The following is a 25,436-nucleotide window of genomic DNA, read 5'->3' as shown; positions in this document are numbered from 1 at the left end:
AAAGTCATGCTATCCTGGGCTCTCTCTATCTGGCCAGGGCACAGATTAATAATTTGTACTTTCCAAATGTATTTTTCAAAGAGAGGCTCTGGACAGGCTGTGAACCACTAAATGCCAGTAACAATACAAGCGTTGACCTTTCCTTATCTGCACAATCAAACAGCTATTGCATCCTTTAAAAATTTCTTTTGATTGCAATTTGCATTTCTGATTAGTTCTATTTATATGCAGATGAGGCTCTCTGGTGTTCATCATCATAATGTTATCATTTTATACCTAATCCAGATGTAAGCAACCACCAAACATTATTCCAAAAATGGTTCCTACCCAATGCTGGGTTACTCTTTTTTTTCCTTTTCCAAAATACAAAAGCAGATCGTGGTGCTGTGAGCTGCAGACGCAGCTTCCAGCTTTTTAAATTAATAGTCTGGTGAGCTGTTCAAACGGATGTAAGAATACAGCAGCTCAAAACAGCACTGGGTACAGTAATCATCAGGAAACGAGAAACAAGGCTGAATGATTTTGTGTGTCATAAAAGAGTCACTCTTACTTGTTTACTGCGGCCACCTAATTTCCCCAAAATCATGATTAAGATGTGATTTCTGATTAGCAAGACATATATACTTTCAGCAAGAGATCATTTTCTTAGGGAAAATTGTTCCTTTTTTGTTTAGTGTTTATTTATATATAGATCAATTGTTCAAATACTTCATAAGGTGATAAATTTGTGACAGCTAAAGTATATATGTAGTGTGGTGTGTGTGTGTATTTGTGCACATATATGTGTGTAGGGTGTGCATGTGTGTTTGTATGTAGTATATGTATGGGCAGTGTGTGTATATATGTGGTGTGTGGGTGTATGCAAGCATGTACATATCATGTTCACAATGTCTCCATAGATCCTTTATCTCCAAATAACTCCATGGAGCTTGTTTCTGTTCCGGGCCAACTCCCCAATCTCTTCTCTGTTCTCTCTTTCCTCTCAGCTCTTCCATCTTGGAAGAAGCCTTCTGACCTGGGCACAGATAACTGAGCCCTTTTCTTGCCTCCTGCCTCAAAGTAGAATGAGTCCTTACAGCCAGGCAATTGGAAGAAAAGGGTTTCTATCCCAACGGAGAAAGAGGATTCTCTCCTTCTTAACCACCGGCCTTTTGCTCCCTCTCAGTTCCAGTACAAGTGATGGATCAGATGGAAGTAGCTGGCAAATGCCAACAGCGATTGGTCAGCAGATTCTCATCGCGATTACTTGTGTTCAGCATTTGCCATTGTCACAATCCTAATGGCTGCCTTGACATTCCTGGGCAGGAAAGAGAGGCTAAAAAGAAGTAAACAAAATGTTGACATATTTATATATACTGTAAAGCTTTTCATTCATGAAAACGAAAAGTATGTTTGGCTTATATTTTATATTTACCAAGCAAAAATTTGCTTAAACATCTCCTTCAATTTGAGTTTTCATAGTTCTCTTTGAGGAGGCATGGTGGACCATGCATGTGCATACACACAAATATGTGTGTGATTGTGTGTGCATGTGTGAATGTGTGGATACTATATAGTAGTTATGAACACTAACAATGTACCCTTCATGAAAGAAACTCCTTGATGGAAAATAGAGAAATTAACCATTTTTCATAATTTGTAAAGGTACTCAAATTACTTACGTTTCATGGGGGTCAAGTTCTCTATCCCTCTGTCTTGCTGTCCTACTCCCTTTTCCCTTTCTCTTCCTAATAGAGAAAAGCAAATTACAAATAAGGACAACACTTTTTTGTTGTTGTTGCTCATGGGGCCTGAACTCTGGGCCTGGGCGCTGTCCCTCAGCTCTTCAGCTCAAGGTTAGTGCCCTACCACTTGAGCCACAGTACCACGTCTGGCTTTTTCTGTGTATATGATGCTGAAGAATTGAACCCAGGGCTTCATGCATGCAAGGCAAGCGCTCTACCACTGAGCCACCCTCCCAGCTCCATGACTTATTTGAATCCATTTGGTTTCAGAATTGTTTTTACAATTTTTTTGTGTGTGTACCACAATGATGGGGGGTGGGGAATGTTCATTGTGATCATTGCATAGATGTGTGCAGTAAATTAGTTCACCCCTTCTACTCTATGGCCATAAATACTCTCTCTCCTCTCAACTTTTTAATTTTTTTTGTCCAATTTCCTTGTATTTTCAGTGTTCTGGAATTCTTTTACATCAAAGTCCGTTTTAGGGTACTCTGGGATGCAGAAGAAACTGGATGGCTTTTTCCCCTGGATTTCCTCATAGATCTCTTCCTTGTTTCTTGTTGGAAATTGAAATAAATTGGTAATTTATTAAGTAAGGGGAAAAACCAAACCCTTGAGTGAACCAAGGAAGAAATGACTTTTGTTTACATGAAAGGTGAGAGCCGCAGACGTGGACAGAGGCAGTAATTCCCGGGCTGGAATTGCACTGGGAAGCAGTCTGCCAGCTCTTCCCTGTGTGCTCCTCCCACTCTTTGCTTCCTCTTGACCTTCACATTAGAAGATGACACACACAGAAATCGTGACCTGTCTTTGCAATAACGTGTGACTCAAAATCCTTCCGACATTGCGAGCACATCGAAATTATCTGCTGATTGGCAGAGCATCCACTATTTGCTGAACCTGTCAGCATGTGTCATCTTGTCTAATGCCTTTGCTCCAAAAAAGTCACCTCTCTGACTGCTGAGGCTCACTCTGCTGCTGTTTTTCTCGCGGAGTTAGAAGACAGGAAGGGAAGGAAAACTGTTTCTTTGTACATCAGTACATTGGTACATTTGACTCTCATACATATTCTTTCTTAAGGACCCTGCTAAAATTTCAAAGGCTTGGAGTATCCTGCAGGGGACTTCAATCTGTTTTGTTTTGTTTCTTAAAAGATCAATTTCATGGCTAGAACATCAACAATCAGTAGCATTAGGAGAAATAGACCATTATGTCGGTCTCTTGGAAGCCAGGCATTTTTCCTTAGCTTAGAGTCTTTGGCTACTGACCCATTTGGCTTCCACAGAAGGTTCAGAAAGACAGGAGCCTGTGTGTGGTTATTGGACAAGCCCTGAGAACCACATTGTTGCCCATTTATCTGGGGCCACGTGATAGCTGCCAGTTCATTGTCTCATGGCACACTAAACACTTGCATTTTATTCCTGGTGGGAAAAGATAGGCTGTTTGCCAGAATCCCAGCCTAAACAGGCTTTGTGGGAAGTGGGTGAGAGTGACCATCTTGGTCATCTCAACCCCAGGAACTAGAGCCAGTGGCTACCCTTCCAAAGGAGGACCCCCATCCCCCTTGCAGCATACTGCTAAGAAGGAATGGTCACCACATCATGCTTTGGCTTGATAGCCTCATTAATCTAGATTGTTCTGAGTCACCTGTCTCAACTGTGGGTTTCCTAGAGATGCCCCAGAGTCCTAACACATTGGAAAAAAATCAGAAATATATTCTCTCTCAGTTCTGGAGACTGGCAGGCTAGGGTATTGGAGTAGTAGGGCCACATTACTTTCCGAGTTCCTAGTGAAGAATATCTTCCTTCCAGCTTCTTGTGGCTCTTGGTGGTCCTGAGCTTGGGGTACCATGACTTCCATCTCTGTCTTCATCTTCCATGGAAGATATCCAAGGACAAGAGATCCATCATCCATAGATATATTCCATAGATATATATGATATATATATGTTTATATATGATGGATCTCTTTTATGACCTTAAAATACTGTTTTCATGAGCAAAATGCATTTCAGCTTGGTATGTCAGAAACAGACATCTATTTCTCCCAAAACCAAGAGCAAGTTCTGGATCCTCTTTTCTTTCTCCTATAAAGACTTTGGATTTAGAGCCAGGATTAATTCATCTCTAGAGCAGTGCCTTAATTAATTACATCGGCAATGACCCGTATTCTGAATTAAAAAAAAAATCATGTGTTTAGGTTTTGTTTTGGGAGCCACAATTCTACCCAAGAATGCCAACCAACTTCCATGTTTACCAATTCCCTGAGAAACCAACTTGGGGGGCAAAATCCAAGATAACTCATTGAATGTGGATGGAGAAAATAATGATAACTGAACCCTTTGGAGTGCTAACTATCTGTCAGGCACTGGACTGATTCTTCCCTAGAGATGCAGTATGAAGCCCTGCAGGGACCGGGGCAGGTAAGTGCTGTCACTGCCCTTTTTTCCAGATTAGAAAGGGAAGTCCACAAGGCTTAGCTGCTATTCCCCTGGTCCTACCCCTATGGAAGAAAATTGCTATGTGTCTGAGGGATTTTATTCTGTAGCTCATGTGCTTTGCTACTACATTGAAAAGTTAAAGCCTTTCCTTCAATTCTATTTGTTAGTTGTAAATTATGTGCTGGGCAGCAAGGGGACTGGAATATGCAGAAAGGAATAAGAGAAGGTCCCAAGCCTTCAAGATGCTTAAAGTTCGGCCTCCTTCCTGCACTCTCAATTTTAAACTGACATTGTCATCATGAAAGTTAGAGATTTTATTAGCATCACTGATTGTGTCCTTCAAGGAACTGAAGAACGGAGATCAAGAATGTTATTGTAAGTGAGTGGGACATCCCCAATGATTCATTGACTTATGACCCAGAAATCCTTCTGTTCTCCAAAGTCTTTTTTAAAAGCAACTTATCTTCTGGCTCCTGATTTTTAAATACTTAAGACAAAGTATTTGAATGGAAGATGTGCAGAATGTATCACGCAAAGCAGAGAGGTACTTCAGAATGGCATCGATGCTGTGCATAGGTTTTCATGCATCTCATGCTCCTTGCAAACCTGAACTGCCAGGCCTAATTTTGGTATAGCCAGCATCTCCATTCTGCTTTCCTTTGCTTTTTCTCTTTCCTCTTATTTTTTTCAGTAGGAAAATTTGCTCTTAGTTGGGGAGGGAAGCAGGGGGTGGGATAGAAATCTGTTTCTGGCATCCTGCGCTAGGATGCATTTTCTCATGAAAACAGTATTTTAAGTGGTTATTTAAGAAGATGGGATATAATAGCCAACATTCCCTATTTTTTTTTGGTAGATAAGTAAAGGGTTTCAACCTAGTCTGCCAGAGCTAAGCTTAGGGAAAAATGTTTTCCAAGCTTTAAGCTACCAATTTGCAAAAGTGCTTTGAAACCCAGTCCACTGGGAATTAAAAAATGTCCGTATCATCTATCCAAGGATCCCCGTCACTCTGTTCATCCAAACTGAGGCTTGGGCTGGGTGCTTGGGAGATAAAGATGAACAAGACCAGGGGTTTGCTTTTAAGAACAATTGAGTCTATGTGGGGACCATAAACTGTCCCCTCCCTACTCAACTTTTAGGTAAACTGGGCAGAATTTGAATAGAAAAAAATGAAGAAGTAGACTTTGGGAATCTAGGGTCTGGATCCTCCTGGATTGCCTAAATGCTGTAAATGACAGGGATCAGATGGACAAGTCAGCCCTTGAAATGTTTTTGAATGTTTGAAAATTCTCCTATGGACTTAGCTCTTGTCTGGAGGGAGAACCCTTGCATTAGATTTGAATTCAATGGAAGCCTTACATTTCATTTGTTTATTTATTTATTTATGTGTTTGGGCAGGTTCTTTTTGGTTCTGACTTTCCTAAGACACACATAAAATCATCCTGACTTGGGTAGCTCTGCCCAGTCCCTGCCTGCCTTAGCTGAGAGAGAAGACAGAGGCAGCATGGAGTCCTGAGTCACCAGTAATTGTCTTACTATTACAGAATTGTGGCAGGACGTTCTCCCTTAGGGCTATGAAATAAGAGAAAGAAATTAAATCTAAACTATTGTTGAAGTGTAATGAGGGAGGGGTGGTGGTGTTTAATGGCACAGTAAGGCTGGATTTGCCTTGAGGAGGTTTGGTTTCCCTTCACCAGCCTAGGTCACTTAGCTATTGGCCTTTTAATCAATGAACCTTCTCAATCTCTGCTTTGCTCAGAAAGCAAGAAGTGCTAGGAGAATTAGCATCATTTAGCATTTATGGAGTGCCTAATAGCAGAAAAAGTTTTGAAATACTCCAATAGAAAAACAATTATCTTTTATGAGTCTTTTACTTTTCGGGGAGATTTCTAATCTCATTTTTAGTGGACTGTGGTCCACATTTCTTAGAATCCTTTGAAGGTAATCCCTCTCCTTTTCTCCCCAGGAATACCCTCTGTGTTCAGGACTTGATACTCCATTTCCTTGGGACCCAGGGGCTGGAGGCCCCTGGCCAGAAATACCCCAGAAGGGATTCCATTCTGTGGAACATGTTTCCAAATTCCTTTTTAAGCTGAGTCGAGCAGCTGGGGCTGTTAGCTCCTGTGGAGGTACAGCTTGCTGCCCCTCTGAGTTCTGGCAGGCAGGGGGAGTTGAGTCTTGCAAGTTTTATTTGGGGATCAGGTGGTAAATCAGGAACATGCCTTCAGGGACTGCTGGTCTCTACCAGTGCTGAGCCAGAAGCCTGCTCTGCAAGTAGGAAAGATAGAGATGCAAAAGTATTGTCATACAGTACTATCTGTGCTTTCTCCCTCATTACCCATCTTTCATTATGTTGGCACCATTCACTTTGGCCAATTCCAACTTAATTCCTAAATGATGGAGAGATGGGTGGAAAGGATCATCAAGGAAACAGCTCAAAATAGTACCAATGGGTTGAGGCATCCTGGCTTTCTCTCAACTCCAGATAAAAGTAGGGACTGAAGAACAATGGTTATAACTACCTTTATAGGCTAGCATAGTGGCAGGGCACAGGTAAGGCAGGGATGAAGAGAGATGGTAGCCTGGAGGAAAGGTCTTTGAGCTGGAGCTGTCCATTCCTGAGGAAATCCTAGAGTTAGGTAAAGCTGTGATTAGAAGGATCTCCTCCCCTCCTGCCCTTGTCCCATAGCTTCTCTTCCCCTCATACTGTCCTGGTGCTAAGCATGAGTGTATCAGTTACCTAAGGGTATGTAACAAACATCTCCAGACTTAATACCTTTAACAAGAATCATTTGATTTTTTTTTTCCGTCATGAGTGTGTGTATTCTCTGAATGCTTCTATAGATCTTTGCTGGGCTTGCTTATGCATGGTATAGCTTTGGCTAGGGTACCTAGCTACATTGTGGGGGTATCTCATCTTCTATCAGGCTACAAGGGTTTTCTCACATTGGTGACAGAGTTCCGAGGCTAGATAGCAGAATGGATAGAAAATTGGTTTAGTTCCATGATCAGTTTACTAATGTGCTCTACAATCAATCTGCCCAGTCTCAGGCAGCAACTCTGTCATTTCTCGGCCATGTGAACTTGATCAAGTTATATCAAGTCTCTATGTCCTATTGTTCTCTTCTAACCTAGAGATGGGAATGGTTTTAGCCTCATGGAGGAAGCTGTGAGGAGGTAAGGAATATAAAAGGCTGAGACTAGCATACAGTAAATGTTGATTTATGCTGGACACTGCCAAAGAAAAGATCTCAAGGGTACTTATATTGAAAGGAAATTTATTTTTCTTAATGCCAAAGAATTGAGAGCTTCCACTCAAAAGGGCCATTCATGAGATCAATCATTTGGAAGTTCAGCTAATTGATTGATTGATGACTGTGGGGTGGGGGAGGGAATTAAGGAGAGTAAAGACTAATTTTCTAATAAAATTTTCCTACTCATATGGCATCCATCTTAAGGGCTGTACCATTAATACCCATTATCATAACTTCTTTGTTAGTAGACACTTTCCTAAGGGATGTGGACACTCCTGTCCCTATTCACATACTTGAATGTTGTGACACTGTCCAGTTTATTCCCACTGCCATTATATCTACCGTTAATAGGGATGTTGTCATCCTTGGAAGGGGATTTCCTGTCTATTCCAGTGTTACCTTCTTTCTTTTATTCTTGTCCTAGTGATTAAACTATGGGTTTCAAACTCTTACTTGGTGCTCTACTACTTGAAATATGTCTCCACCCTAGATTTTTCATTTAAAAATTTATTTTATTGTAAAGATGCTGAACAGAAGGGTTATAATTACATGAGAAAGGTAATGAGTACATTTCTTCTTGAATATTGTTACCCTCTCCTTTGTTTTTCTTCTACTATCACTTCCCTCCCCCATCTCCCCCATTCCTCCCCCCCAGAAGTTGTAAAGTTCATTCCAACATAGTGTCTTGTGAGTATCATTGTTGCAACGGGCTATCCTATGTCCTTGATTCAGCATTTTGTTATTCTCCTTCCCCTTCCCAAATTAGTTACATGTGTATACAAGATGCAGGGTACCAAAATAAAATACAGTGTTAACAGGGGATATATCATAGGGGGAAGAATATTCAAAAGAAATAAAAAAAATCACATAGTACATTAAAAACAACAACAAAGGAAAACCTCTTGTGTCCATATCTTGGGGTTCATTTTGTTTGGCATCATTTTATATGTTCGTATGTACATAGCTTTTGATCTTTTCTGTTCATCTGATAAGATTATCATAGATGTATACTAATTATTGCAAATTAGGGAAACCATGGGATCTATATTTCTTTGGGTCTGGCTTACTTCACTTAATAGGATTGTTCCCCAAGTCTTTCAATTTCCTAACAAATGGGCAGTGCCATTCTTTCTGATGGAAGCATAAAATTCATATATATATATGTATATATGTACATATATACATATATATATATATATATCAATATATCACATTTTCTTGATCCATTCATCTACTGAGGGACATCTGGGTTAGTTCCATGCCTTATCTATGATGAATAATGCTGCAATAAATAAGTTGTGCTGGTAGCTTTAGAATGGCCTTGTGATCATTTGGGTAAATTCCCAGAAGTGGGATTGTTGGGTCTTAGGGGAGCTCCATGTATAGTCTTTGGAGGAACCTCCATACATTTTCAGAGTGGTTGAACAAGTTTACACTCCCACCAACAGTGCAGTAGGGTTCTCTTTTGGCCACAGCCTCTCCAGCATCTGTTGTTATTAGATTTCTTGCTTATAGATTATAACTGGGGTGAGGTGGAATCTCAATTTTGTTTTGATTTGCACTTCTTTTATGGCCAAAGAAGTTGAGCGTTTCTTCATGTGTCTATTGGCCATTCTTATTTCCTCTTCAGAGAAGTCTCTCTTTAAATCTTTAGCCCATTTATTAATGGTAGCCTCGCTTTTTAGTAAGTATTATTGATGATGGACTCTTACAGGACTGGCTTTGAACTGCAATCCTCCAAGCTTTTTTTTTGGGGGGGGTCCGGTCGTGGGGCCTGAACTCTGGGCCCTCAGCTCTTCTCTCAAGGCTAGCGCTCTACCACTTGAGCCACAACACCACTTCCGTTTTTTTTTCTTTTTGCTTATTGTGGTGTTGAGGAATCGAACCCAGGGCCTCATGCATGCAAGGCAAGCACTCTACCACTGAGCCACCTTCCCAGCCCAATCAGTCCTCCAAGTTTTAACCTCCTGAGTAACTAGGATTGTAGGCAGGCACCACCAGTTCCTGGCCAATTCTATCCTTTGTTTGGTCAATGGGTTGTATGATGGAGGTTGTCTGTCTTATTCTATAAGGGTGTTTCTACTCCTTGGTGGGCTCAACTTTCCCCATGGTTCTAGAAATTTCTTGACTCCTGGTAAAAGGACTACCATACAAAGAATAGACACATTGTCACTGACTTAAAATTAAGACATTAGCTCCCATTTTCTCCACCAAGTTGCATTATATTTTTTCTAGCTGAACCTGAATGGCCCAAAGCATTGGCAAAAGAGAGACAGAAACCAAAGGCAGGAGAGAAGACCACAAAGAAAGCATGTAGTTGTTTCTGATGAATTTGTTACATGGCTTGGAAGAGCACTCCCAGGTACGGAGGGAATAAGCAGCTGAGATGGCTCACCCAGTGTCAGTGATCTTAGGAGAATTCTGGAGAACAAGATCAGGGTTAGAGGAATGGAGAAGGGAGAATGTGTTTCAGGTCTTCAACAAGAGGGAAGAAAGCAGAGTCCAGAAACCTATATCTGTTGAGCTGATTTTCATCTTCTAAGAAGAAAATCCTATGATCATTAGTAATTAGTGTGGGTTCACTAAAAAAGTCCCACAAAAAAAAATAAAATGCGGTTAGTTTCCTTGCTTGTGTGGCTGGTATGAATGAGGACTGCTTTAGACATGGGTTTATATTTGGCCTTGGGTAACCTCTGGTATGATGTCTTAGTGGCTGAGATGGAAAAACGTAGACTGGAGAAGGGAGTGTGATTAGTGCCCCAGGAAAGACTGTGTCATGGAGAGCTGGATAATGGGGTTAGCATATTAGATGGGGGACATCTTGGGATCCTGAGGACTTGGTTGATGTCTTGCCTGCCGCATGCTTCTAAATGTCTAATGAGTTGGAAGATATCATCACATTCAGGGAGTCAGAGGGGAGTTGGTAGGCTGGATAACAGACTTGGAATCCCAACAGATGTTAGCTGCGAGAGCAAATGGGTATCTGTAATCAGCAAGTAGAACCTTCAGACACCCTGAGAACTGTGCACACTGAGAGAGCCACAGGTTGAAAAATGAATTTGTTTGTGACTGTTAGATTAATAGGGACTAACCAGTAAGGTGATATTTCATGATTAACATGAGGATTGAAGGAACAAAAAAATCCCACCTCAACACTGGTTGTCCTAGCCACATGGAGTGGTGTTTTGTTCTGGGTCATCACACTCAAACAGCCACACAGTCTTCCCCAGCAGAACTCTGACTTTGAAATAGGATTCAGATGTCTGCATGTTGGCTCTGTTCCTGTTGTACTCATTCCATCTTGATCTCTCAGAGGTCCAAAAATGGCTGTTATCCACGGATATTTTCCAGTCAAATGATAAAAAGGCCATGTAGGTGGTTTTCTTCCAGTGTCTTCTCTATGCTCTGTAGGTATCCAGCAAGGAGGAATGAGCATAGCCACCAATTTTGTGACTAGAGCCATTCACTATGGTGGCAGGACAGATTCCTCAGTTTTGAGGGTGGTTGGAATGCCCTGAGAACTTAAAAATAATACCACTACCTAGCACTCCCCCTTCCTATGGATTTCAGTTCTGGGATTAAGTTCAGCATTTATATAAATATATAACTTTGTATGTGTGTGTGTGTGTGTGTGTGTGTGTGTGTGTGTGTGTGTGTATGTGTGTGTGTATGTATACCAGTCCTGGAGCTTGAACTTAGGGTCTGGACTGAGCTTTTTGTTTAAGGCTAGTTCTGTACCACTTTGGGCTTTTTTGGTGCTTAATTGGAGATAAGAGTCTCATGGACTTTCTTGCCCAGGCAGGCTTTGAACTATACTCCTTAGCCTCCTTAGTAGCTAGGATTATAAGTATGTCACTGGTACATGACAATATATTTTGCAAATCTCTCTCTCTCTCTCTCTCTCTCTCTCTCTCTCTCTCTGTGTATGTGTGTATGTGTGTGTGTGTGTGTGTGTGTGTGTGTGTGTGTGTATGTGTGTGTGTGTGTATAAAAGCAAAGTATTGTTTTGTATTTTCAAGTTCCCCAGATGATTCTAAGTTGTACAACCTGCCCTGAAACAACTATTGGGCCTTGTCAATATTTTGAGCTAGAGTTGCCCCTAGAAATGCTTGTTGTTTTTGCCTTCCTCACCACCATGCCATGCTGGAACTGAGAGATGATTGACGATACTGATGGGAGCATGTTATGTGTTATGCAGGATATAAAGATGGACAAAGGATGCCAACAGAAGTGTCAACAATAAGCTGGGTGCCGGTAGCTTATGCCTGTAATCCGAGCTACTCAGGGGGCTGAGATCTGAGGATTGAGGTTCAAAGCCAGCCCAGGCAGGAAAGTCCGTGAGACTCTTATCTCCAATAAACCACTAGAAAACTGGAAGTGGCACTGTGGCTCAAGTAGAGCACTCACGTTGAGATGAAGAGTACAAGGATAGCGCCTAAGTCCAGAGTTCAAGCCCCACGACTGACAAAAAAAAAAAGGAAATGTCAACAATGACTGTTATGGGCTGAATTGTGGCTCATGTTCTACAAAGAGTTGAATTGAGATTCTAGCCTCAGAGTACGTGAGACTGAGACCTTGTTTGAAAATAAAGTCTTTACAAAAGAAATCAAGTAACAATGCTCAATAGGAAATAGACTCATTACCTTGCTCATGTAACTGAAACTCCTCTGTACAGCCTCTTTACAATAAAAATGTTTTGTTTTGTTTTTTAAAAAGAATCAAGTTAAAAGGAGCTCATAAGCTGGGTGCTGGTAGCTCATGCATGTAATCCTAGCTACTCAGGAGGCTGAGATCTGAGGATCACGGTTCGAAGCCAGGTAGGCAGGAAAGTCCATAAGACTTATCTCCCAATTAACCACCAGAAAACTGAAAGTGGCTCTGTGACTCAAGTGGTAGAGTGCTCACCTTGAGCTGAAGAGTTTAGGGACAGTGCCCTGGCCCTGAGTTTAAGCCCTACAACTGACAAAAAAAAAAATCTCATAGACTGGACCATGATTCAATGTGACCTGTGTCCTTATAAAAAAGGGTTAATTTGGAAGCCTGGGAAGCTGGCTTAGTGGTAGAGTGCTTGCCTTGCATGCATGAGGACCTGGGTTCAATTCCTCAGCACCATATAAGCAGAAAAAGCCAGAAGTGGTACTGTGGCTCAAATGGTAGAGTGCTAGCCTTGAGCTGGAGAGCTGAGGGACAGTGCCCAGGCCCAGAGTTCAGGCCCTATGGCCAACCAAAAAAAAAAAAGGGTTAATTTAGACAGTCACATACAGAGGGAAAAAAAACCCCACATGCCAAGGAAAACTTGGGTTACCAGAGGCTGGAAGAGGCGAAGAAGCATCTTTTCCCTGAAAGCACCAGAAGGTGAATGGCCCTGCTGACACTTTAACTTCTGGCCTGTGGAGCTGTGAGAGCATAGATTTGTGTTGCTCTAAGCCTTCCTGTTTGGGCAGTTTTGCAATGACAGCCCTTTTTTCTTTTGTCAGTCATGGGGCTTGAACTTTGGGCCTGGGCCCTGTCCCTGAGCTCTTCAGCTCAAGGCAAGTGCTCTACCACTTGAGTCACAGTGCCACTTCCAGTTTTCTGGTAGTTAATTGGAGATAAGAGTCTCACAGAATTTCCTGCCTGGTCTGACTTTGAACAGTGATCCTCAGATCTCAGCCTCCTGAGCCACTGGTGCCTGGCTGAAACAAAACATTTTTAAATCACTCATACATATAACCCATTATAGCGATGGACAGAGAAGGAAGGCTTGGAGTTGTTTATTATCCTCACACATTCTGATTCCCAAGTTCATCTTCAAGTCCAGGAGAAGTGGATGTGGGGAAATTGACTTGTCTCTCTCATCCCTCCATTTTGATGTTGGTCCTGCTTGGTGGCCCTCTGTGATCTGGCAGAGCTCTTCACTCTTACAATGACTCCTAAGGAACAGATGGTAGGTTTGTTGCATCTTTGCCTTGATGGTGACACGTGCATGTGTTTGAAGATCACAGCCCCCTCCCAGCCCTATCCTTCTTGCCTTCCTTCCAAACTTCACAGGTGGGCACTTCAGCATCTATTAGAAAAAAAAGGAAAATACTCAACAGTAACTAAATATGCCTCTCAACAAAGAAATAGCTCATTGGCTTGGTAATAAGAGTTCTGAAACTGGAAGGGATTTAAAAAAAATAAATGCAGTGGTATAAAATTACAAATAAAGAAAGAATGACCCCAGGGGGAATAAGTTTGCCAAATGAGTTTGGCAAAATGCAAGAGCTTCCTAATTAAAACTATTCCAGTTCTCCAGGAGAATGTGTATAAACTGTGACCTACTTGCAAATAGACTGTAAGTTGATACGGGGAGCTAATTTATTTAATCATTTGATAAATATGTGTTGAGCATTTACTATGGACAGACACCTTATCAAGCACAAAACAAAGTCTCTGCCATTGTGGAGCTTTCATTCTAGAGGGAGAGAGAACTAATAAACAAATAGATAAAATATATAATATGCTAGGTACCAAAAACGTGCCTGCTGTAGTTTAGATAGAAAATGTTCCCATCAAAGACACAGATGTGAATGAAGGCTTGGTACCAGATGTTGGTGAGAGGTGACTGATCCATGGGGGCATTAACTCACCAATGAGCTATTAAGAGGAAGCACCTATTTGGGAGAAGTAGGTCACTTGGAGGGGGCATGCCTTTGAAAGAGACTTTGTTCTGTGCCCTTCTCTGTCTCTCTCTCTGTGTCTCTGTGTCTCTGTGTTTCTCTCTCTCTCTCTGCTTCCTGGCTGCCATGAGGTGAACAGACATCCCCTACCTCACATCTTTAGGCCACCATATTTCTGTCTTGCCATTGGCCTGAAAGCAATGAGCTAGCCAGCTATGAACTGAAACCTCTGAGAGTGTGGGCCAGGATGGATTCTTTCTCCCTTACATTGTTTACTTCATGCATTTGTCACAGCAACAAAAGATCTGTCTAACACAGTGCATGTCTGAAGCAAAGGGAAGTGGGACATGGTGGGGGTAGTATAGGAGGTGTGAAGGAAAGACTCTCTGATCAGGCAATGTGAGAGAGAGCCTTAAGTGAGTAAAGGCATGGTCTTGTCTAGGGCAAAGGAAAGTGCAAATGTCAGGGAATGAGGTGGGAACATTTTAAGAACAGCAAAAAGGTCAAGGCAGCTAGAGCCCTAGGAAAGCCATGGGAGTAGTAGGAGCTGGGCAGATGGCAGGGGACAAGGGCACAGAGGGCCTTGTAATGATTCTAAATTTCTCTATGAATGAGTTTGTCAGCTATTGTGGTTTGGAGCAGAAGTATTGTGACTTCTGTTTAAAGGGTTGTGGGTGTACTGTGGAAGTTGGGATGCTAGATAGAAAAGGAAGATATGGAGAGATGCCCTTGTAATGATTTAGGAAAGGGAGACTGGCCATTGACCAAGGTGGAGAAGAATGAATTATGGCTATAATGTGAAGGCAGAGCTGATGGGATTGCTTAGGGCTGGATTAGGGTATGAGAGGAAGAGAGAACAGAATGCAAGTCTTGAGCAGCTAGAATAGCAGAGTTTCCATTTCCCAAGGTGGGGATGGTTGTACCGGGAGCTGGCTTGGAAGGATGACTGAGCAGAAATTGAGCTCTATCTCAGACTAATTTTGAGTTGCACATTTGTGATCTGAGTAGAGACATTGAGAAGGCAGTTGATGCAGGAGTGGGCAAGAAAGGAGAGTGAGAGATAGAGAGGAAAAAGAAGACACACATAACACTATGAAGTCCCTCTTTGCAGATGACATGGTCCTCTATTTAAAGACCCCAATAGACACCTCCCCTAAGTTACTTGAGCTGATCCTAAACTTTGGCAAAGTAGCAGGGTATAATATTAACCCACAAAAATCAATAGTTTTTTTTTTTCCTGTATGTCAACAATGAGAAGAATGAGACTGAAATCAGGAAATCAACTCCTTTTGTAATAGCCTCAAAAAGTACCTGGGAATTAACTTAACCAAAGATGTAAAAGACCTCTATGATGCAAACTTAAAAAACCTGAAAAAGCAAACTAAAGCAAACTTAAGGAAGTAGAAAAACCTCCCATGCTCATGGATTGGGAGGATTAACATTGTGAAAATGGAAATACTGCCCCAAACTATCTACAAATTCAATGCAATACCCATCAAAATCCCAACAACATTCTTCAATGATATAAAAAAGCAATCCAAAAATTCATATGGAATAATAGAAGACCCTGAATAGAAAAAACAATCTTTAGTAGGAAGAACAGTGCTGGAGGAATATCAACACCAAATTTCAAACTCTACTATAAAGCCATAGTTATAAAAACAGCTTGGTACTGGCACATGAACAGGCCTGAGGACCAATGGAACAGAATTGAACATCCAGAAATCAACCCTCAGACTTATGATCACCTAATCTTTGATAAGGGAGACAAAACCACAGGATGGAAGAAAGACAGCTTCTTCAATAATTGCTGCTGGCAGAATTGGCTATAAAGGTATAGAAAACTAAAGTTTGATCCTTATCTATCACCCTGCGCCAGCATCAATACCAAATGGATCAAAGACTTCAAGGTAAAACATGAAAAAATATTACAGGAAGGGATAGAAGAAATACTAGGGCTCTTGGGCACATGTAGAAACTTCCTAAGTAAAGATCCAGAAACACAACCAACAAATCAAAGTAAGGTTGGATAAATGGAATTGCATTAAACTACAGTTTTTGCATGGCGAAGTACATAGCTAGCAAGATACATAGAAAGCCAACAGATTGGGAGATCTTCACTAGCTATACATCAGACAAAGTCTTCATATCTAAAATATACTTAGAGTTCAGAATACTAACTCCCCCAAACAAATCCTCAAAAAAATAAGAGCCCATTAATAAGTGGGCTAAAGACTTAAAGAGAGACTTCTCTGAAGAAGAAATAAGAACGGACAATAGACACATAAAGAAATGTTCAACACCTCTGGCCATAAAAAGAATGCAAATCAAAACAACATTGAGATTCTACCTCACCTCAATTAGAATAACCATTATCAAGAAAACTAATATAACAGATGCTGGTGAGGATGTAGCCAAAGGGGAATGCTACTACACTGTTGGTGGGAACGTAAACTTGTCCAGCCAATATAGAGGTTCCTGAAAAGACTTCACATAGAGCTCCCCTATGACCCAGCAATCCCACTTCTGGGCATTTACCCAAATGTCCACAAACAAGGCCACACTAAAGCTACCAGAACAACCATGTTCATTGCAGTATTAATTACCATAGCAAAGATATGGAATCAACACAGATGCCTCTCAGCAGATGACTAGATCAAGAAAATGTGATGTGATGTGATGTGATGTGAGTGTGTGTGTGTGTGTGTGTGTGTGTGTGTGTATGAAATGGAATTCTATACTTTCATCAGAAAGAATGATGTTGCCCCATTTGTAAGGAAATGAAAGACTTGGAAAAATTATATAAAATGAAGTAAGCCAGACCCAAAGAAACCCAGGCTCCATGGTTTCCCTCATTTGTAACAAGTAGAATATGTCTAGGATATTCTTAGCAGAGGATCACAAGGGCTCAATATCTATGTGCATATGACCATGCAAAATGATGCTTATTGAAATAAACTCCAAGAAATGGAAACAAGGTTCTTTTTAGTGTACTGTTTGCAATTATTTCTTTTTTTGTTCTCCCCCCCCTTTGGTTTATTCCCTGTTGACACTGTTTTTGATTTCTGTACCCATTGTCTTGTATATAAGTATATCTGTTTGGGGGAAGGGGAAGGGAAGGGGAATCACAGAAATGGTGGGACAAAGAGTGAGCCAAGGCAACAGTGATATTCACTACACACTATGTTGGAAATGAATTTTATATCTTAAGAGGGGAGGGGGGTCAGAAGGGAGAGTGGGAGAAAATGAGGGGGGTAACACTGTTCAAAAGAAATGTACTTAGGCTGGGAAGGTGGCTCAGTGGTAGAGTGCTTACCTTGCATGCATGAGGCCCTGGGTTCGATTCCTCAGCACCCCATAAGCAGAAAAAACTGGAAGTGGTGCTGTGACTCAAGTGGTAGAGTGCTAGCCTTGAGCTGGAGAGCTGAGGGACAGCGCCCAGGCCCAGAGTTCAGGCCCCACAACAGACCCCCCCTCCCCAAAAAAATAAAGAAATGTACTCATTACCTTAATTATGTAACTGTAACCCCTCTGTGCATCACCTTTACAATAATTTTAAGCATTTAAAAATACCATGATATGTTCTTGGTATGTACCTATAATGCAGCCTTTTATTATGAAGTATATACATTATACAAAACACGTTCTGGGAAAACATGGCTGGCTGTAGTGAGATGCTCTGTGGCATGGTTTCGTTCCATGACCAAGGATGATTTGCTACGGTCAAGAGTTAGTCTGCTGCCTTCGCGCTGAAAGTTTAAGAAGGGCTGAGATTAGGCATGCTTCATCACAGGTCAAAGTCACATCTGGAGATGGTTCAGTTTGGAAAGCCTCCCTGGGATATGGACAGATGAGCACTGCAGAGGATGAAGGCTGGCTCAGAGCTGGGGAGGTGTGGAGATCTGGACTTTGCATTCTGAAACTCCATCATGTAACTAAGTGCGCCCAGCAGGCTGGATGGAGTGAAGTGTTAAGAAAGGGCTGTAGGAAGGAAAAAGACACCTAATTAACTTTGACCAAGGAGACCCAGGAAGGTCTTGTACATTATCTAAGCAGAACCTACAAGGGGTAGAGGATGGAGACAGTCGAGCATTCAGAAGAGAATTGAACACAGGAGTAAAGGAAAAGCTGTGTCCATGGAAGTCCAGGCCTGGAGTTGTTGGGGTGAAGGGTGGGGTTAAAAAAGGGGGGGCACAGAAATGGAGGGACAAAGGGTGAACAAATGCATCAGTGATACTCACTGGACACTATGTGGAAAATGAACTATATACATGGGGGTGATGGGAAAAAACTTGGAGAGAATGAGGGAAGGGGTAATATTGTCCAAAAAGAAATGTACCCTTTACCTGACTTATGTAACTGTAATGTCTCTATGTATCATCTGTATCTTTATAAACAATTTAATAAATAAAAACACATTAAACAAAAGAAAGTTAACTTACAGAACAGAATTCCAAGGATAGTGTTGGCCACGAGGAACCCTTAGTTGAGATTCTAGGGAACTGGAAGCCATTAGTGGCTTTTGAGAACAGCGACACAAATTCTACCTGTGCTTTAGAAAGATCCTCCCAGAAACAGATCTGTAGAAAGTAGGAGGAAGGGGGCGAGGTCACTGGAGAGAGTGGAACAAGGTCTAGTGAGTGAGTTAGCACAGGGAAGAGGGGAGGGATGGAGCAGGGCGAGATGACCTTGTGGACTTGGGGACTGGTTGTGGAATATGGGTAGAGGGTGATGGTGAGGCTTGGCAGGGAAAGAGGAAACTTGCTGTCCTGTGGGAAAATCAGGTTCAGCCGATGAGGCAACTAACGAAGAAAAGCGAGGACTGCGGGAGGTGATGACTCAGGAGAGCCCGCTGGGTATCAGTTTTAAAGGCTTCTTAATATTTCGTATCTTTTGAATATGGTGATGACAGAAGGCCCTTTGGGTTGGATTTCATAAATGACTCCACCTCTTTGTTTGACTTTCCTGCTTCTTGATCAAGGGCTCTATTATCTTCACCTCCCAGTCTCTGGCTGGGGATGAACACTTAAAGAATATGTGGCTCTTTTTAGCTTCAGTTTTAGAGCACCTAGAATGCTTAGTTTATAAATCATACAACTGTACGTTCCAAGACTCTCAAAAGGTTCAGGAATTTAAAAAGTTCTAAAGGAAAGTGCTTTTCTTTACAACTTGGAAGGTAAGATGCTTCATCTGTGAGTTTGGGAGTATTTATAACAAGATTGGGCCCAAATCAGCAAATCCAAGTTATCAGGGACACAGCCAGGAACTCAGTGCCCAAGGCAAGTGTAGCAGGCAGAAATACCATGGGGAATCAAGTCAGGGCACATGTGGGCCTGGCCATGAAGGAAGGAGCTGTCTTATCAGAGGGAGGTCAAAACCAGGAACTTGGGGATGGGCAGAAGTATCGAAAGTTAAAGGACATTAGTTCCCTGGTTATAGAGACAGGTAAGGTTACAGGACAAGGTGAACACACAGGAGGAAAGGAGTTTTTCATAAATAGAAAACAAAGACAGAAAAAAGATTAAGCCTAGGAGGTTGGTACATCATACTTTCCTATTTATTTGTGGCCCATGCATTGGCTCCCGAGCTTCCTAGTTACCAAAGTAAAAAGAAAAATATCAGTTACACTAATTTATTATTGCACACTAATTTTTATTTAGAGAAATAAACATAGCTAAATGCTCAGGATGGGTAACATGGTAAATGATGTCTTCATTTTCATGTTCATAGTAAATCCGGTAGTTGTTTAAAGTAGATTAAGGTCATAACTGAAAGAAAAATTCATAAAAACACTAGTACCTTCATGCATAGTTTTCTGGTGGTTTGAATTTTGTAGAATTTTGTAGAAAAATTGAGTGAGTGTTGTCAGCCACAAAACAAAACCATCTTAACAAAGCATCTGGTTTGAATTTTAAACTAGCTTTAATTTGTGTCATTTTTGTTGTATACTTCCTCTGCTAACAAATGGATTTCTAAGCTACTGGTCAAGGTAGCTAGTTATATTTATATGTTTGTAAGATTTCCACAATTTTTTTTTTTGGGTTCAGTCGTAGGGCCTGAACTCTGGGCCTGGACGCTGTCCCTCAGGTCTTCAGCTCAAGGCTAGCACTCTTCCACTTGAGTCACAGCGCCACTTCCGGCTTTTTTCTTATGTGGTGCTGAGGAATCGAACCCAGGGCCTCATGCATGCAAGGCAAGCGCTCTACCTCTGAGCCACCTTCCCAGCCCTGTTTGTAAGATTTCTACCAGAAATTATGCCTCTGGTTTTCGAATGTCCTTAAATCATTCTTTCTCTAGCCCATCTGTTTCTTGATAGTTTGTGTAAAAAAGGCCAGAGCTCTGCATAGAGAAATGGGCTCCTCTGAGGACCTTTTCCTGGGGACGAGATTGGGGGCCAGAGGGCCCTGATGCTCTGAGAGCAAGTCCCAAGATTTACATGAGTGTGGTAACTAGATGACTGTGGTGAGTTCATACCTCTGTGTTTATGACCAATTCTATCCAATTCTATCAAAAGTTGATAGAAAGTCACTAAAGGGTTGCTCCTAAACAGATTCTTTCTGGTGGCTGTGGTGCTGTGGCTCAGGTGGTAGAGTGTTAGACTTGAGCAAGAAAACTTAGGAACAGTGCCAAAGTCCTGAATTCAAGCCCCAAGATTGGCACACACACAAAAGGAATGATGTGAGAATACTAAGAGACACCAAATGAACAACAGCTCTTTGGGAAGAACATGTTTGTGGAGGGCACCAGGAAGTGGAGATTGAGATCATGATTCTAAATCAATCTGGGCAACAAGTGTATGAAATTTTCATTTTAACCAATAAAAACTAGGCATAGCCAGGCTCACACTAGTAATCCTAGCTACTCAGAAGGCTGAGATCTGAGGAAGGACCTTCAAAGCCAGCCTGGAAAGAAAGGTCTGAGAGACTCTTCTAACCAATTAACCAGTAAAAAGCACAAAGTGGAGCTGTGGCTCCAGTGGTAGAGTACCAGCCTTCAGAGAAAAAGCCATGCAAGAGCACAAGGCCCTGAGTTCAAGCTCCAGTACTGTACTGGTGAAAAAAAGAAAGAGAGAAGAAAAAGGAAAGAAAGAAAGAAAGAAAAAGTAAGAAAGAAAGAAAGAAAAAAGTAAGAAAGAGAGAAAGAAAGAAAGAAAGAAAGAGAAGGAAGAAGGAGAGGGCAGGAGAGGAGAGAGAAGAGAGGAGAGGGGAGAGAGGAGGAGGGAGAAAGAGAGAGAATATACAAGAATCTGGGTGAGTGTGGTGCTATGCACCTGTTATCCTAGCTGAAAGTATAAATAGGAGGATTGTGGTCCAGGGCAGCTCAGGACAAAAAGTGAGACCAGAGATACATTGCATTTTATTGTTTATCTGTCAGTATATCTTTAGTTGATTTTGGATGTGTGTGAGAGAAGAGAAGGAGAACTATTTTACTCCAGCTACCTATTCCTAGTTCCAGGACAGAACATGGAGCTATGTCCACATGCGTTAGCTCAGTTAATTCTGTCTCTGAAAGGAGGTTCTCTGCATAGTTCTCAGGCAGGAAAACTGATACCTCTACAAAACTACAAAGCAGTAACTTCGGGTTCACATCCAGATTTTGTAACCTCCAGTTCCATTGCCAAGAGCTCAGAAATGAGAAAGCCTTCCTCTCCTCTTCAAGATATTGCTTCAGTATTTGTGAATGGGGTCACAGGCCAGGTAAAAGTACTGAATATGCTTTAGCTCCAAAGCCTCTGATGGAAAGTGACACAATCACAAAGTACATGTTAATACTTCATTTCTTAATAACATGTACGTTTCCTTTCACATCATGGAATCATATAGGTGGCTCATAAATCTCTTGAATAGGACCCTCTGGAGCCTACAGATTCAAATAAATCACACTGAGAGGAAGCTGGACCATGAAATGATTCTGTTAACATGTTATCGAAGATTTTCCAAATCTCTAACAGAAGGCTCTAAATCACAAGGGGAGGTGGCTGAACCAAGCTGGTCCTTCCATATTCGATACTTTTAACCTCCTCTATCTGCAGCCTCTGCCTCAGTGTGGTACCCCATGCAGGGTAGAACACAGTATAGCCTAAGGTCTAGAGATGCTGAAGTCAGTCATTTTAATAGCTAAAGGATCCTGAACTTCCTTAAGTTTTCTTGTGGAAAGTGATCTATTTGTGCTTCCTATTTGGTCTTCATGATGAAATGTGGAAAATTCCTAATAGTTATAATGAAAAGTAGAATCACAAAAAAAGTCAGAAGTCTTGTTATGTGCTAAGTAAATATACTAGGAAACTCTACCTAAAGTGGCTTTGTATGTATACAAGCTGCTTTTTAGGCTCAGAGTTTAAGGTGGAAATGAACAGTTTTTTACTGGCTATTAATACTCTGGGTTATACTACAGATGTGTAGATAGATTTGTGTGCATGTGTGTATGTGTGCATGTGTGTGTGTGTGTTAGTAAGCTTGCCAACATCAGCTGATTGATAAAAGACTAGTGTTTCCCTATATTTTCTCATAGTGTCTCTAGTGTAAGTGACATCAGTTTTTCAAAATAAGGACAGAAGAGAAACACTTCATTTTTACCCTGGTCCACAGGAAGCTTTCAAAGCTTAGGTGCTGAGCAAGTAGAACCAGCAGTACTAGTACATGGGAATGTCCTAGACATTCTCAGGCCCCCACAGCAGATTTACTGAATCAGAGACTCTCTGAGTGGGACTCAGAGTTCTGTATGACCATTTCTGTGCGTGTTCAGGCTTGAGAGCACCTCATTGGACACATCTGGATCAGGACAGTTTTTCCCCTCTAAACCACTTCCCATATTACCATTGTCCTTTTTAATGAAACGCCAGTTGCTTCTTGTCACCAATGAAACATTCTAGAGGATGTCCTGAGGACTGTGGCAATGAAACACAAGCATGGTGTGTTCTTTTTCTCCAATGGTATAGAAGAAATAAGGCCAGGAAGAGCAAGGGCAATTATAATAGGGTGGCAAAGAGATTATTTAACACAAAGTAAAGTCTACTTAGGAGAATGAGCGTTGGGGCCTGAAGCCAGTTGTCAGCCACATGGTCTAGGGACTGTTGTTTTATATTTGCCTCTCCCCCTTTCCTCTTATCTTTAAGCAATTTGTGAGATCTGATTGGCTTGTTTAAAACAGGCAAGGCCTTCCCTTGGGTGGTAGCCACAGGATGGAGAACTGGCCTGAGCTGGTGTGTATGGCTGAGACTTTCCCCCCCCTCAACAAGAGGGCTATTAGTTGTTATGCTTTTGTCATGCTTGGCATTGTTTAAACTGTTGCCTTATAGAAGGTGCTGTTTCTCCACCTTCTAATTCTGAGTAGTCCACATTTCTGACCGTCAACCTCTGCTAGCCTCTCAGTTAATGTTATTTTCTATTAACTCTTTGACTTGAGACCTGTAAAAGGTATTGACTCTTCTAGCCTTAGCAGCCATCTCCCAGACTAAAATGCTGGTTTATAGGATATTTAAGCAGACTAGTGGAAAACAACAATGACATCTTAGGAAAGTTGATGGGATCAAGGTTTTGGGAAATCCTGGTTGAAACTCAGTAAAGAGCCTCTATTTCAGGACTTGCTTATGCCTTAGAATAGGCACCAAATTTTATCCACAATTTCCAGCCCTGCCATTTCTTTCCCATACCTTTGCTTTGAAACTTCATTTAATGGAATCGCTACTGTCATGATGAGATTGCTCAAATGTGCTGCGTATGTCCTAAATACTGTGTGGTTGTGGTCATTTACTTTGCTATATTTTTAGAAAGACATAAAGGTAAGGCTTTTGGATTTCGTATTTGTGTTTATGCCAAATAACATAGACATTCACTGCTTAATTTAAAATATAAGTCTCTGGCACTTGTAAGGAAGACTGGTTATCAGTGCATGAATGGATTTCCTGCCTTTTGTTTGGACTTTTAAGACATGTCTCTTTATTAAGGAATTGTTTTATACTTCCCAAAGGATTCATAGTACCATGAAGCCAATAAAACCTATGTTGGAGAAATACAAAACAACAAGAAGGCAAAGTAAATGGTTTAAGCCAATTGCTTGGCATTCTGTGAGGGTAAAGAAAGAACATTTCATCTTAAATAATAATGGTTCTATTTTGTGCTTGCAAAGAAAAAGACAAAAATGAGTGCGTCTGAGTGTTCTGCAGAGAGTTTCAGTGGGTGTGGACCCACTTAGGCCTTTTGTTCTTAATTTAGTTTTTTAATCACAAATGGTGTACACAGGGCTTACCATTTAACATGTTCATTTTTTATGTACAGTGCATCCTGGTCATTCACCCCTTCATCATTCTTTTCATGCTTACCCTTTCTCTCCCTTCTAGTCACATCATTTCCCAGTTCCTTTTCCACACCTGTACACAGAGCATTATGACTATAATCATCCACCTTTCCTTTTTCCACTTACCACCCCCCCCTTCCACTGACCCCTTTAATTCAAGACTTTTGTTTTTAGCTTCCTGTTATTCATTTTGTTAAACTATCATCTGTTAGTTGTTCAAAGGGTTTACACTATAAAGTTTCATTCATTTTTTTTCTTTATTTTATCTTCTTTTGGCTGGCTCTGAGGCTTGAACTCTGGCCTGGCTGCTGTCTCTGGGTTTTTATGCTCCAGACTAGTTCTCTACCACTTGAGCCACAGCTCCATATCCAAAGTTTTGGCAGTTAATTGGAAGTAAGAGTCTTGTGGACTTGGCTGTCTAGTCTGGTTTCAAACTTTGATCCTCAGATCTAAGCCTCCTGAGTAGCTAGGATTATAGGCATAATCATTGGTGCCTGGTTCATTCTTTAGGAGTTGATCTCCTTTGAAGGTCCATCTGTTTTTGTATCAGCCAGTGCCATTTCTTGAAGGTCACTTATGAAGAGTGATGGTCACAGGAGGCAAACTAGCATAGATGTCCCTCCTATTCATACTGCCCCTGAAAGGGACTTTTGCCACAGCAGGAGTGAACCCATTCAATCCTAGGATGGTACATTGAAATAGCTAGTAGATGGGTCATTTAGAGAAACTTTTTGTGGTATGAATTGATCCTCTGTTATTTATAGTCCACTTAGTGTAAAATCCAAGATGTCAACTCTGGTCTGAGGATGTACTAGAGAGTTTTCTAGTGTTAAACTTGTGTGTTTACAGGCTATCCATAAGCTATCTAATTCTACCTTGTAAAATCAGGAAACATTATTTATAGCATGCAGATCCTTGGCTTGACAGTCCTGCCATCTTAATTGTACAGTTTGCTATTAAAGTTGGGTAGTAAATTTGTGGTTAGGAACATCTGACCAATTCTTGGAAGCACAATAATAAATCATTAAATCATTATTAGAGCCTAAAATGATGACCATCATAAAGATAGGAGGGAATATTTAGT

At 41.3% G+C, this 25,436-nt stretch overlaps 1 protein-coding gene across 2 annotated transcripts in view; it reads left to right on the top strand.

The window, feature by feature from the left end:
• The window catches only part of Myo3b (myosin IIIB), a 370,163-nt gene that overhangs the window by 34,860 nt on the left and 309,867 nt on the right, over window positions 1-25,436 (top strand). The gene's annotated exons all lie outside the window — the stretch shown is intronic.

This window comes from Dipodomys spectabilis, unplaced genomic scaffold (genome assembly GCF_019054845.1).
Source record: "Dipodomys spectabilis isolate Male_0828 unplaced genomic scaffold, ASM1905484v1 ptg000174l, whole genome shotgun sequence".
Classification (NCBI taxonomy): Eukaryota; Metazoa; Chordata; class Mammalia; order Rodentia; family Heteromyidae; genus Dipodomys; species Dipodomys spectabilis.
This window is presented reverse-complemented; position numbering and strand designations above follow the sequence as displayed.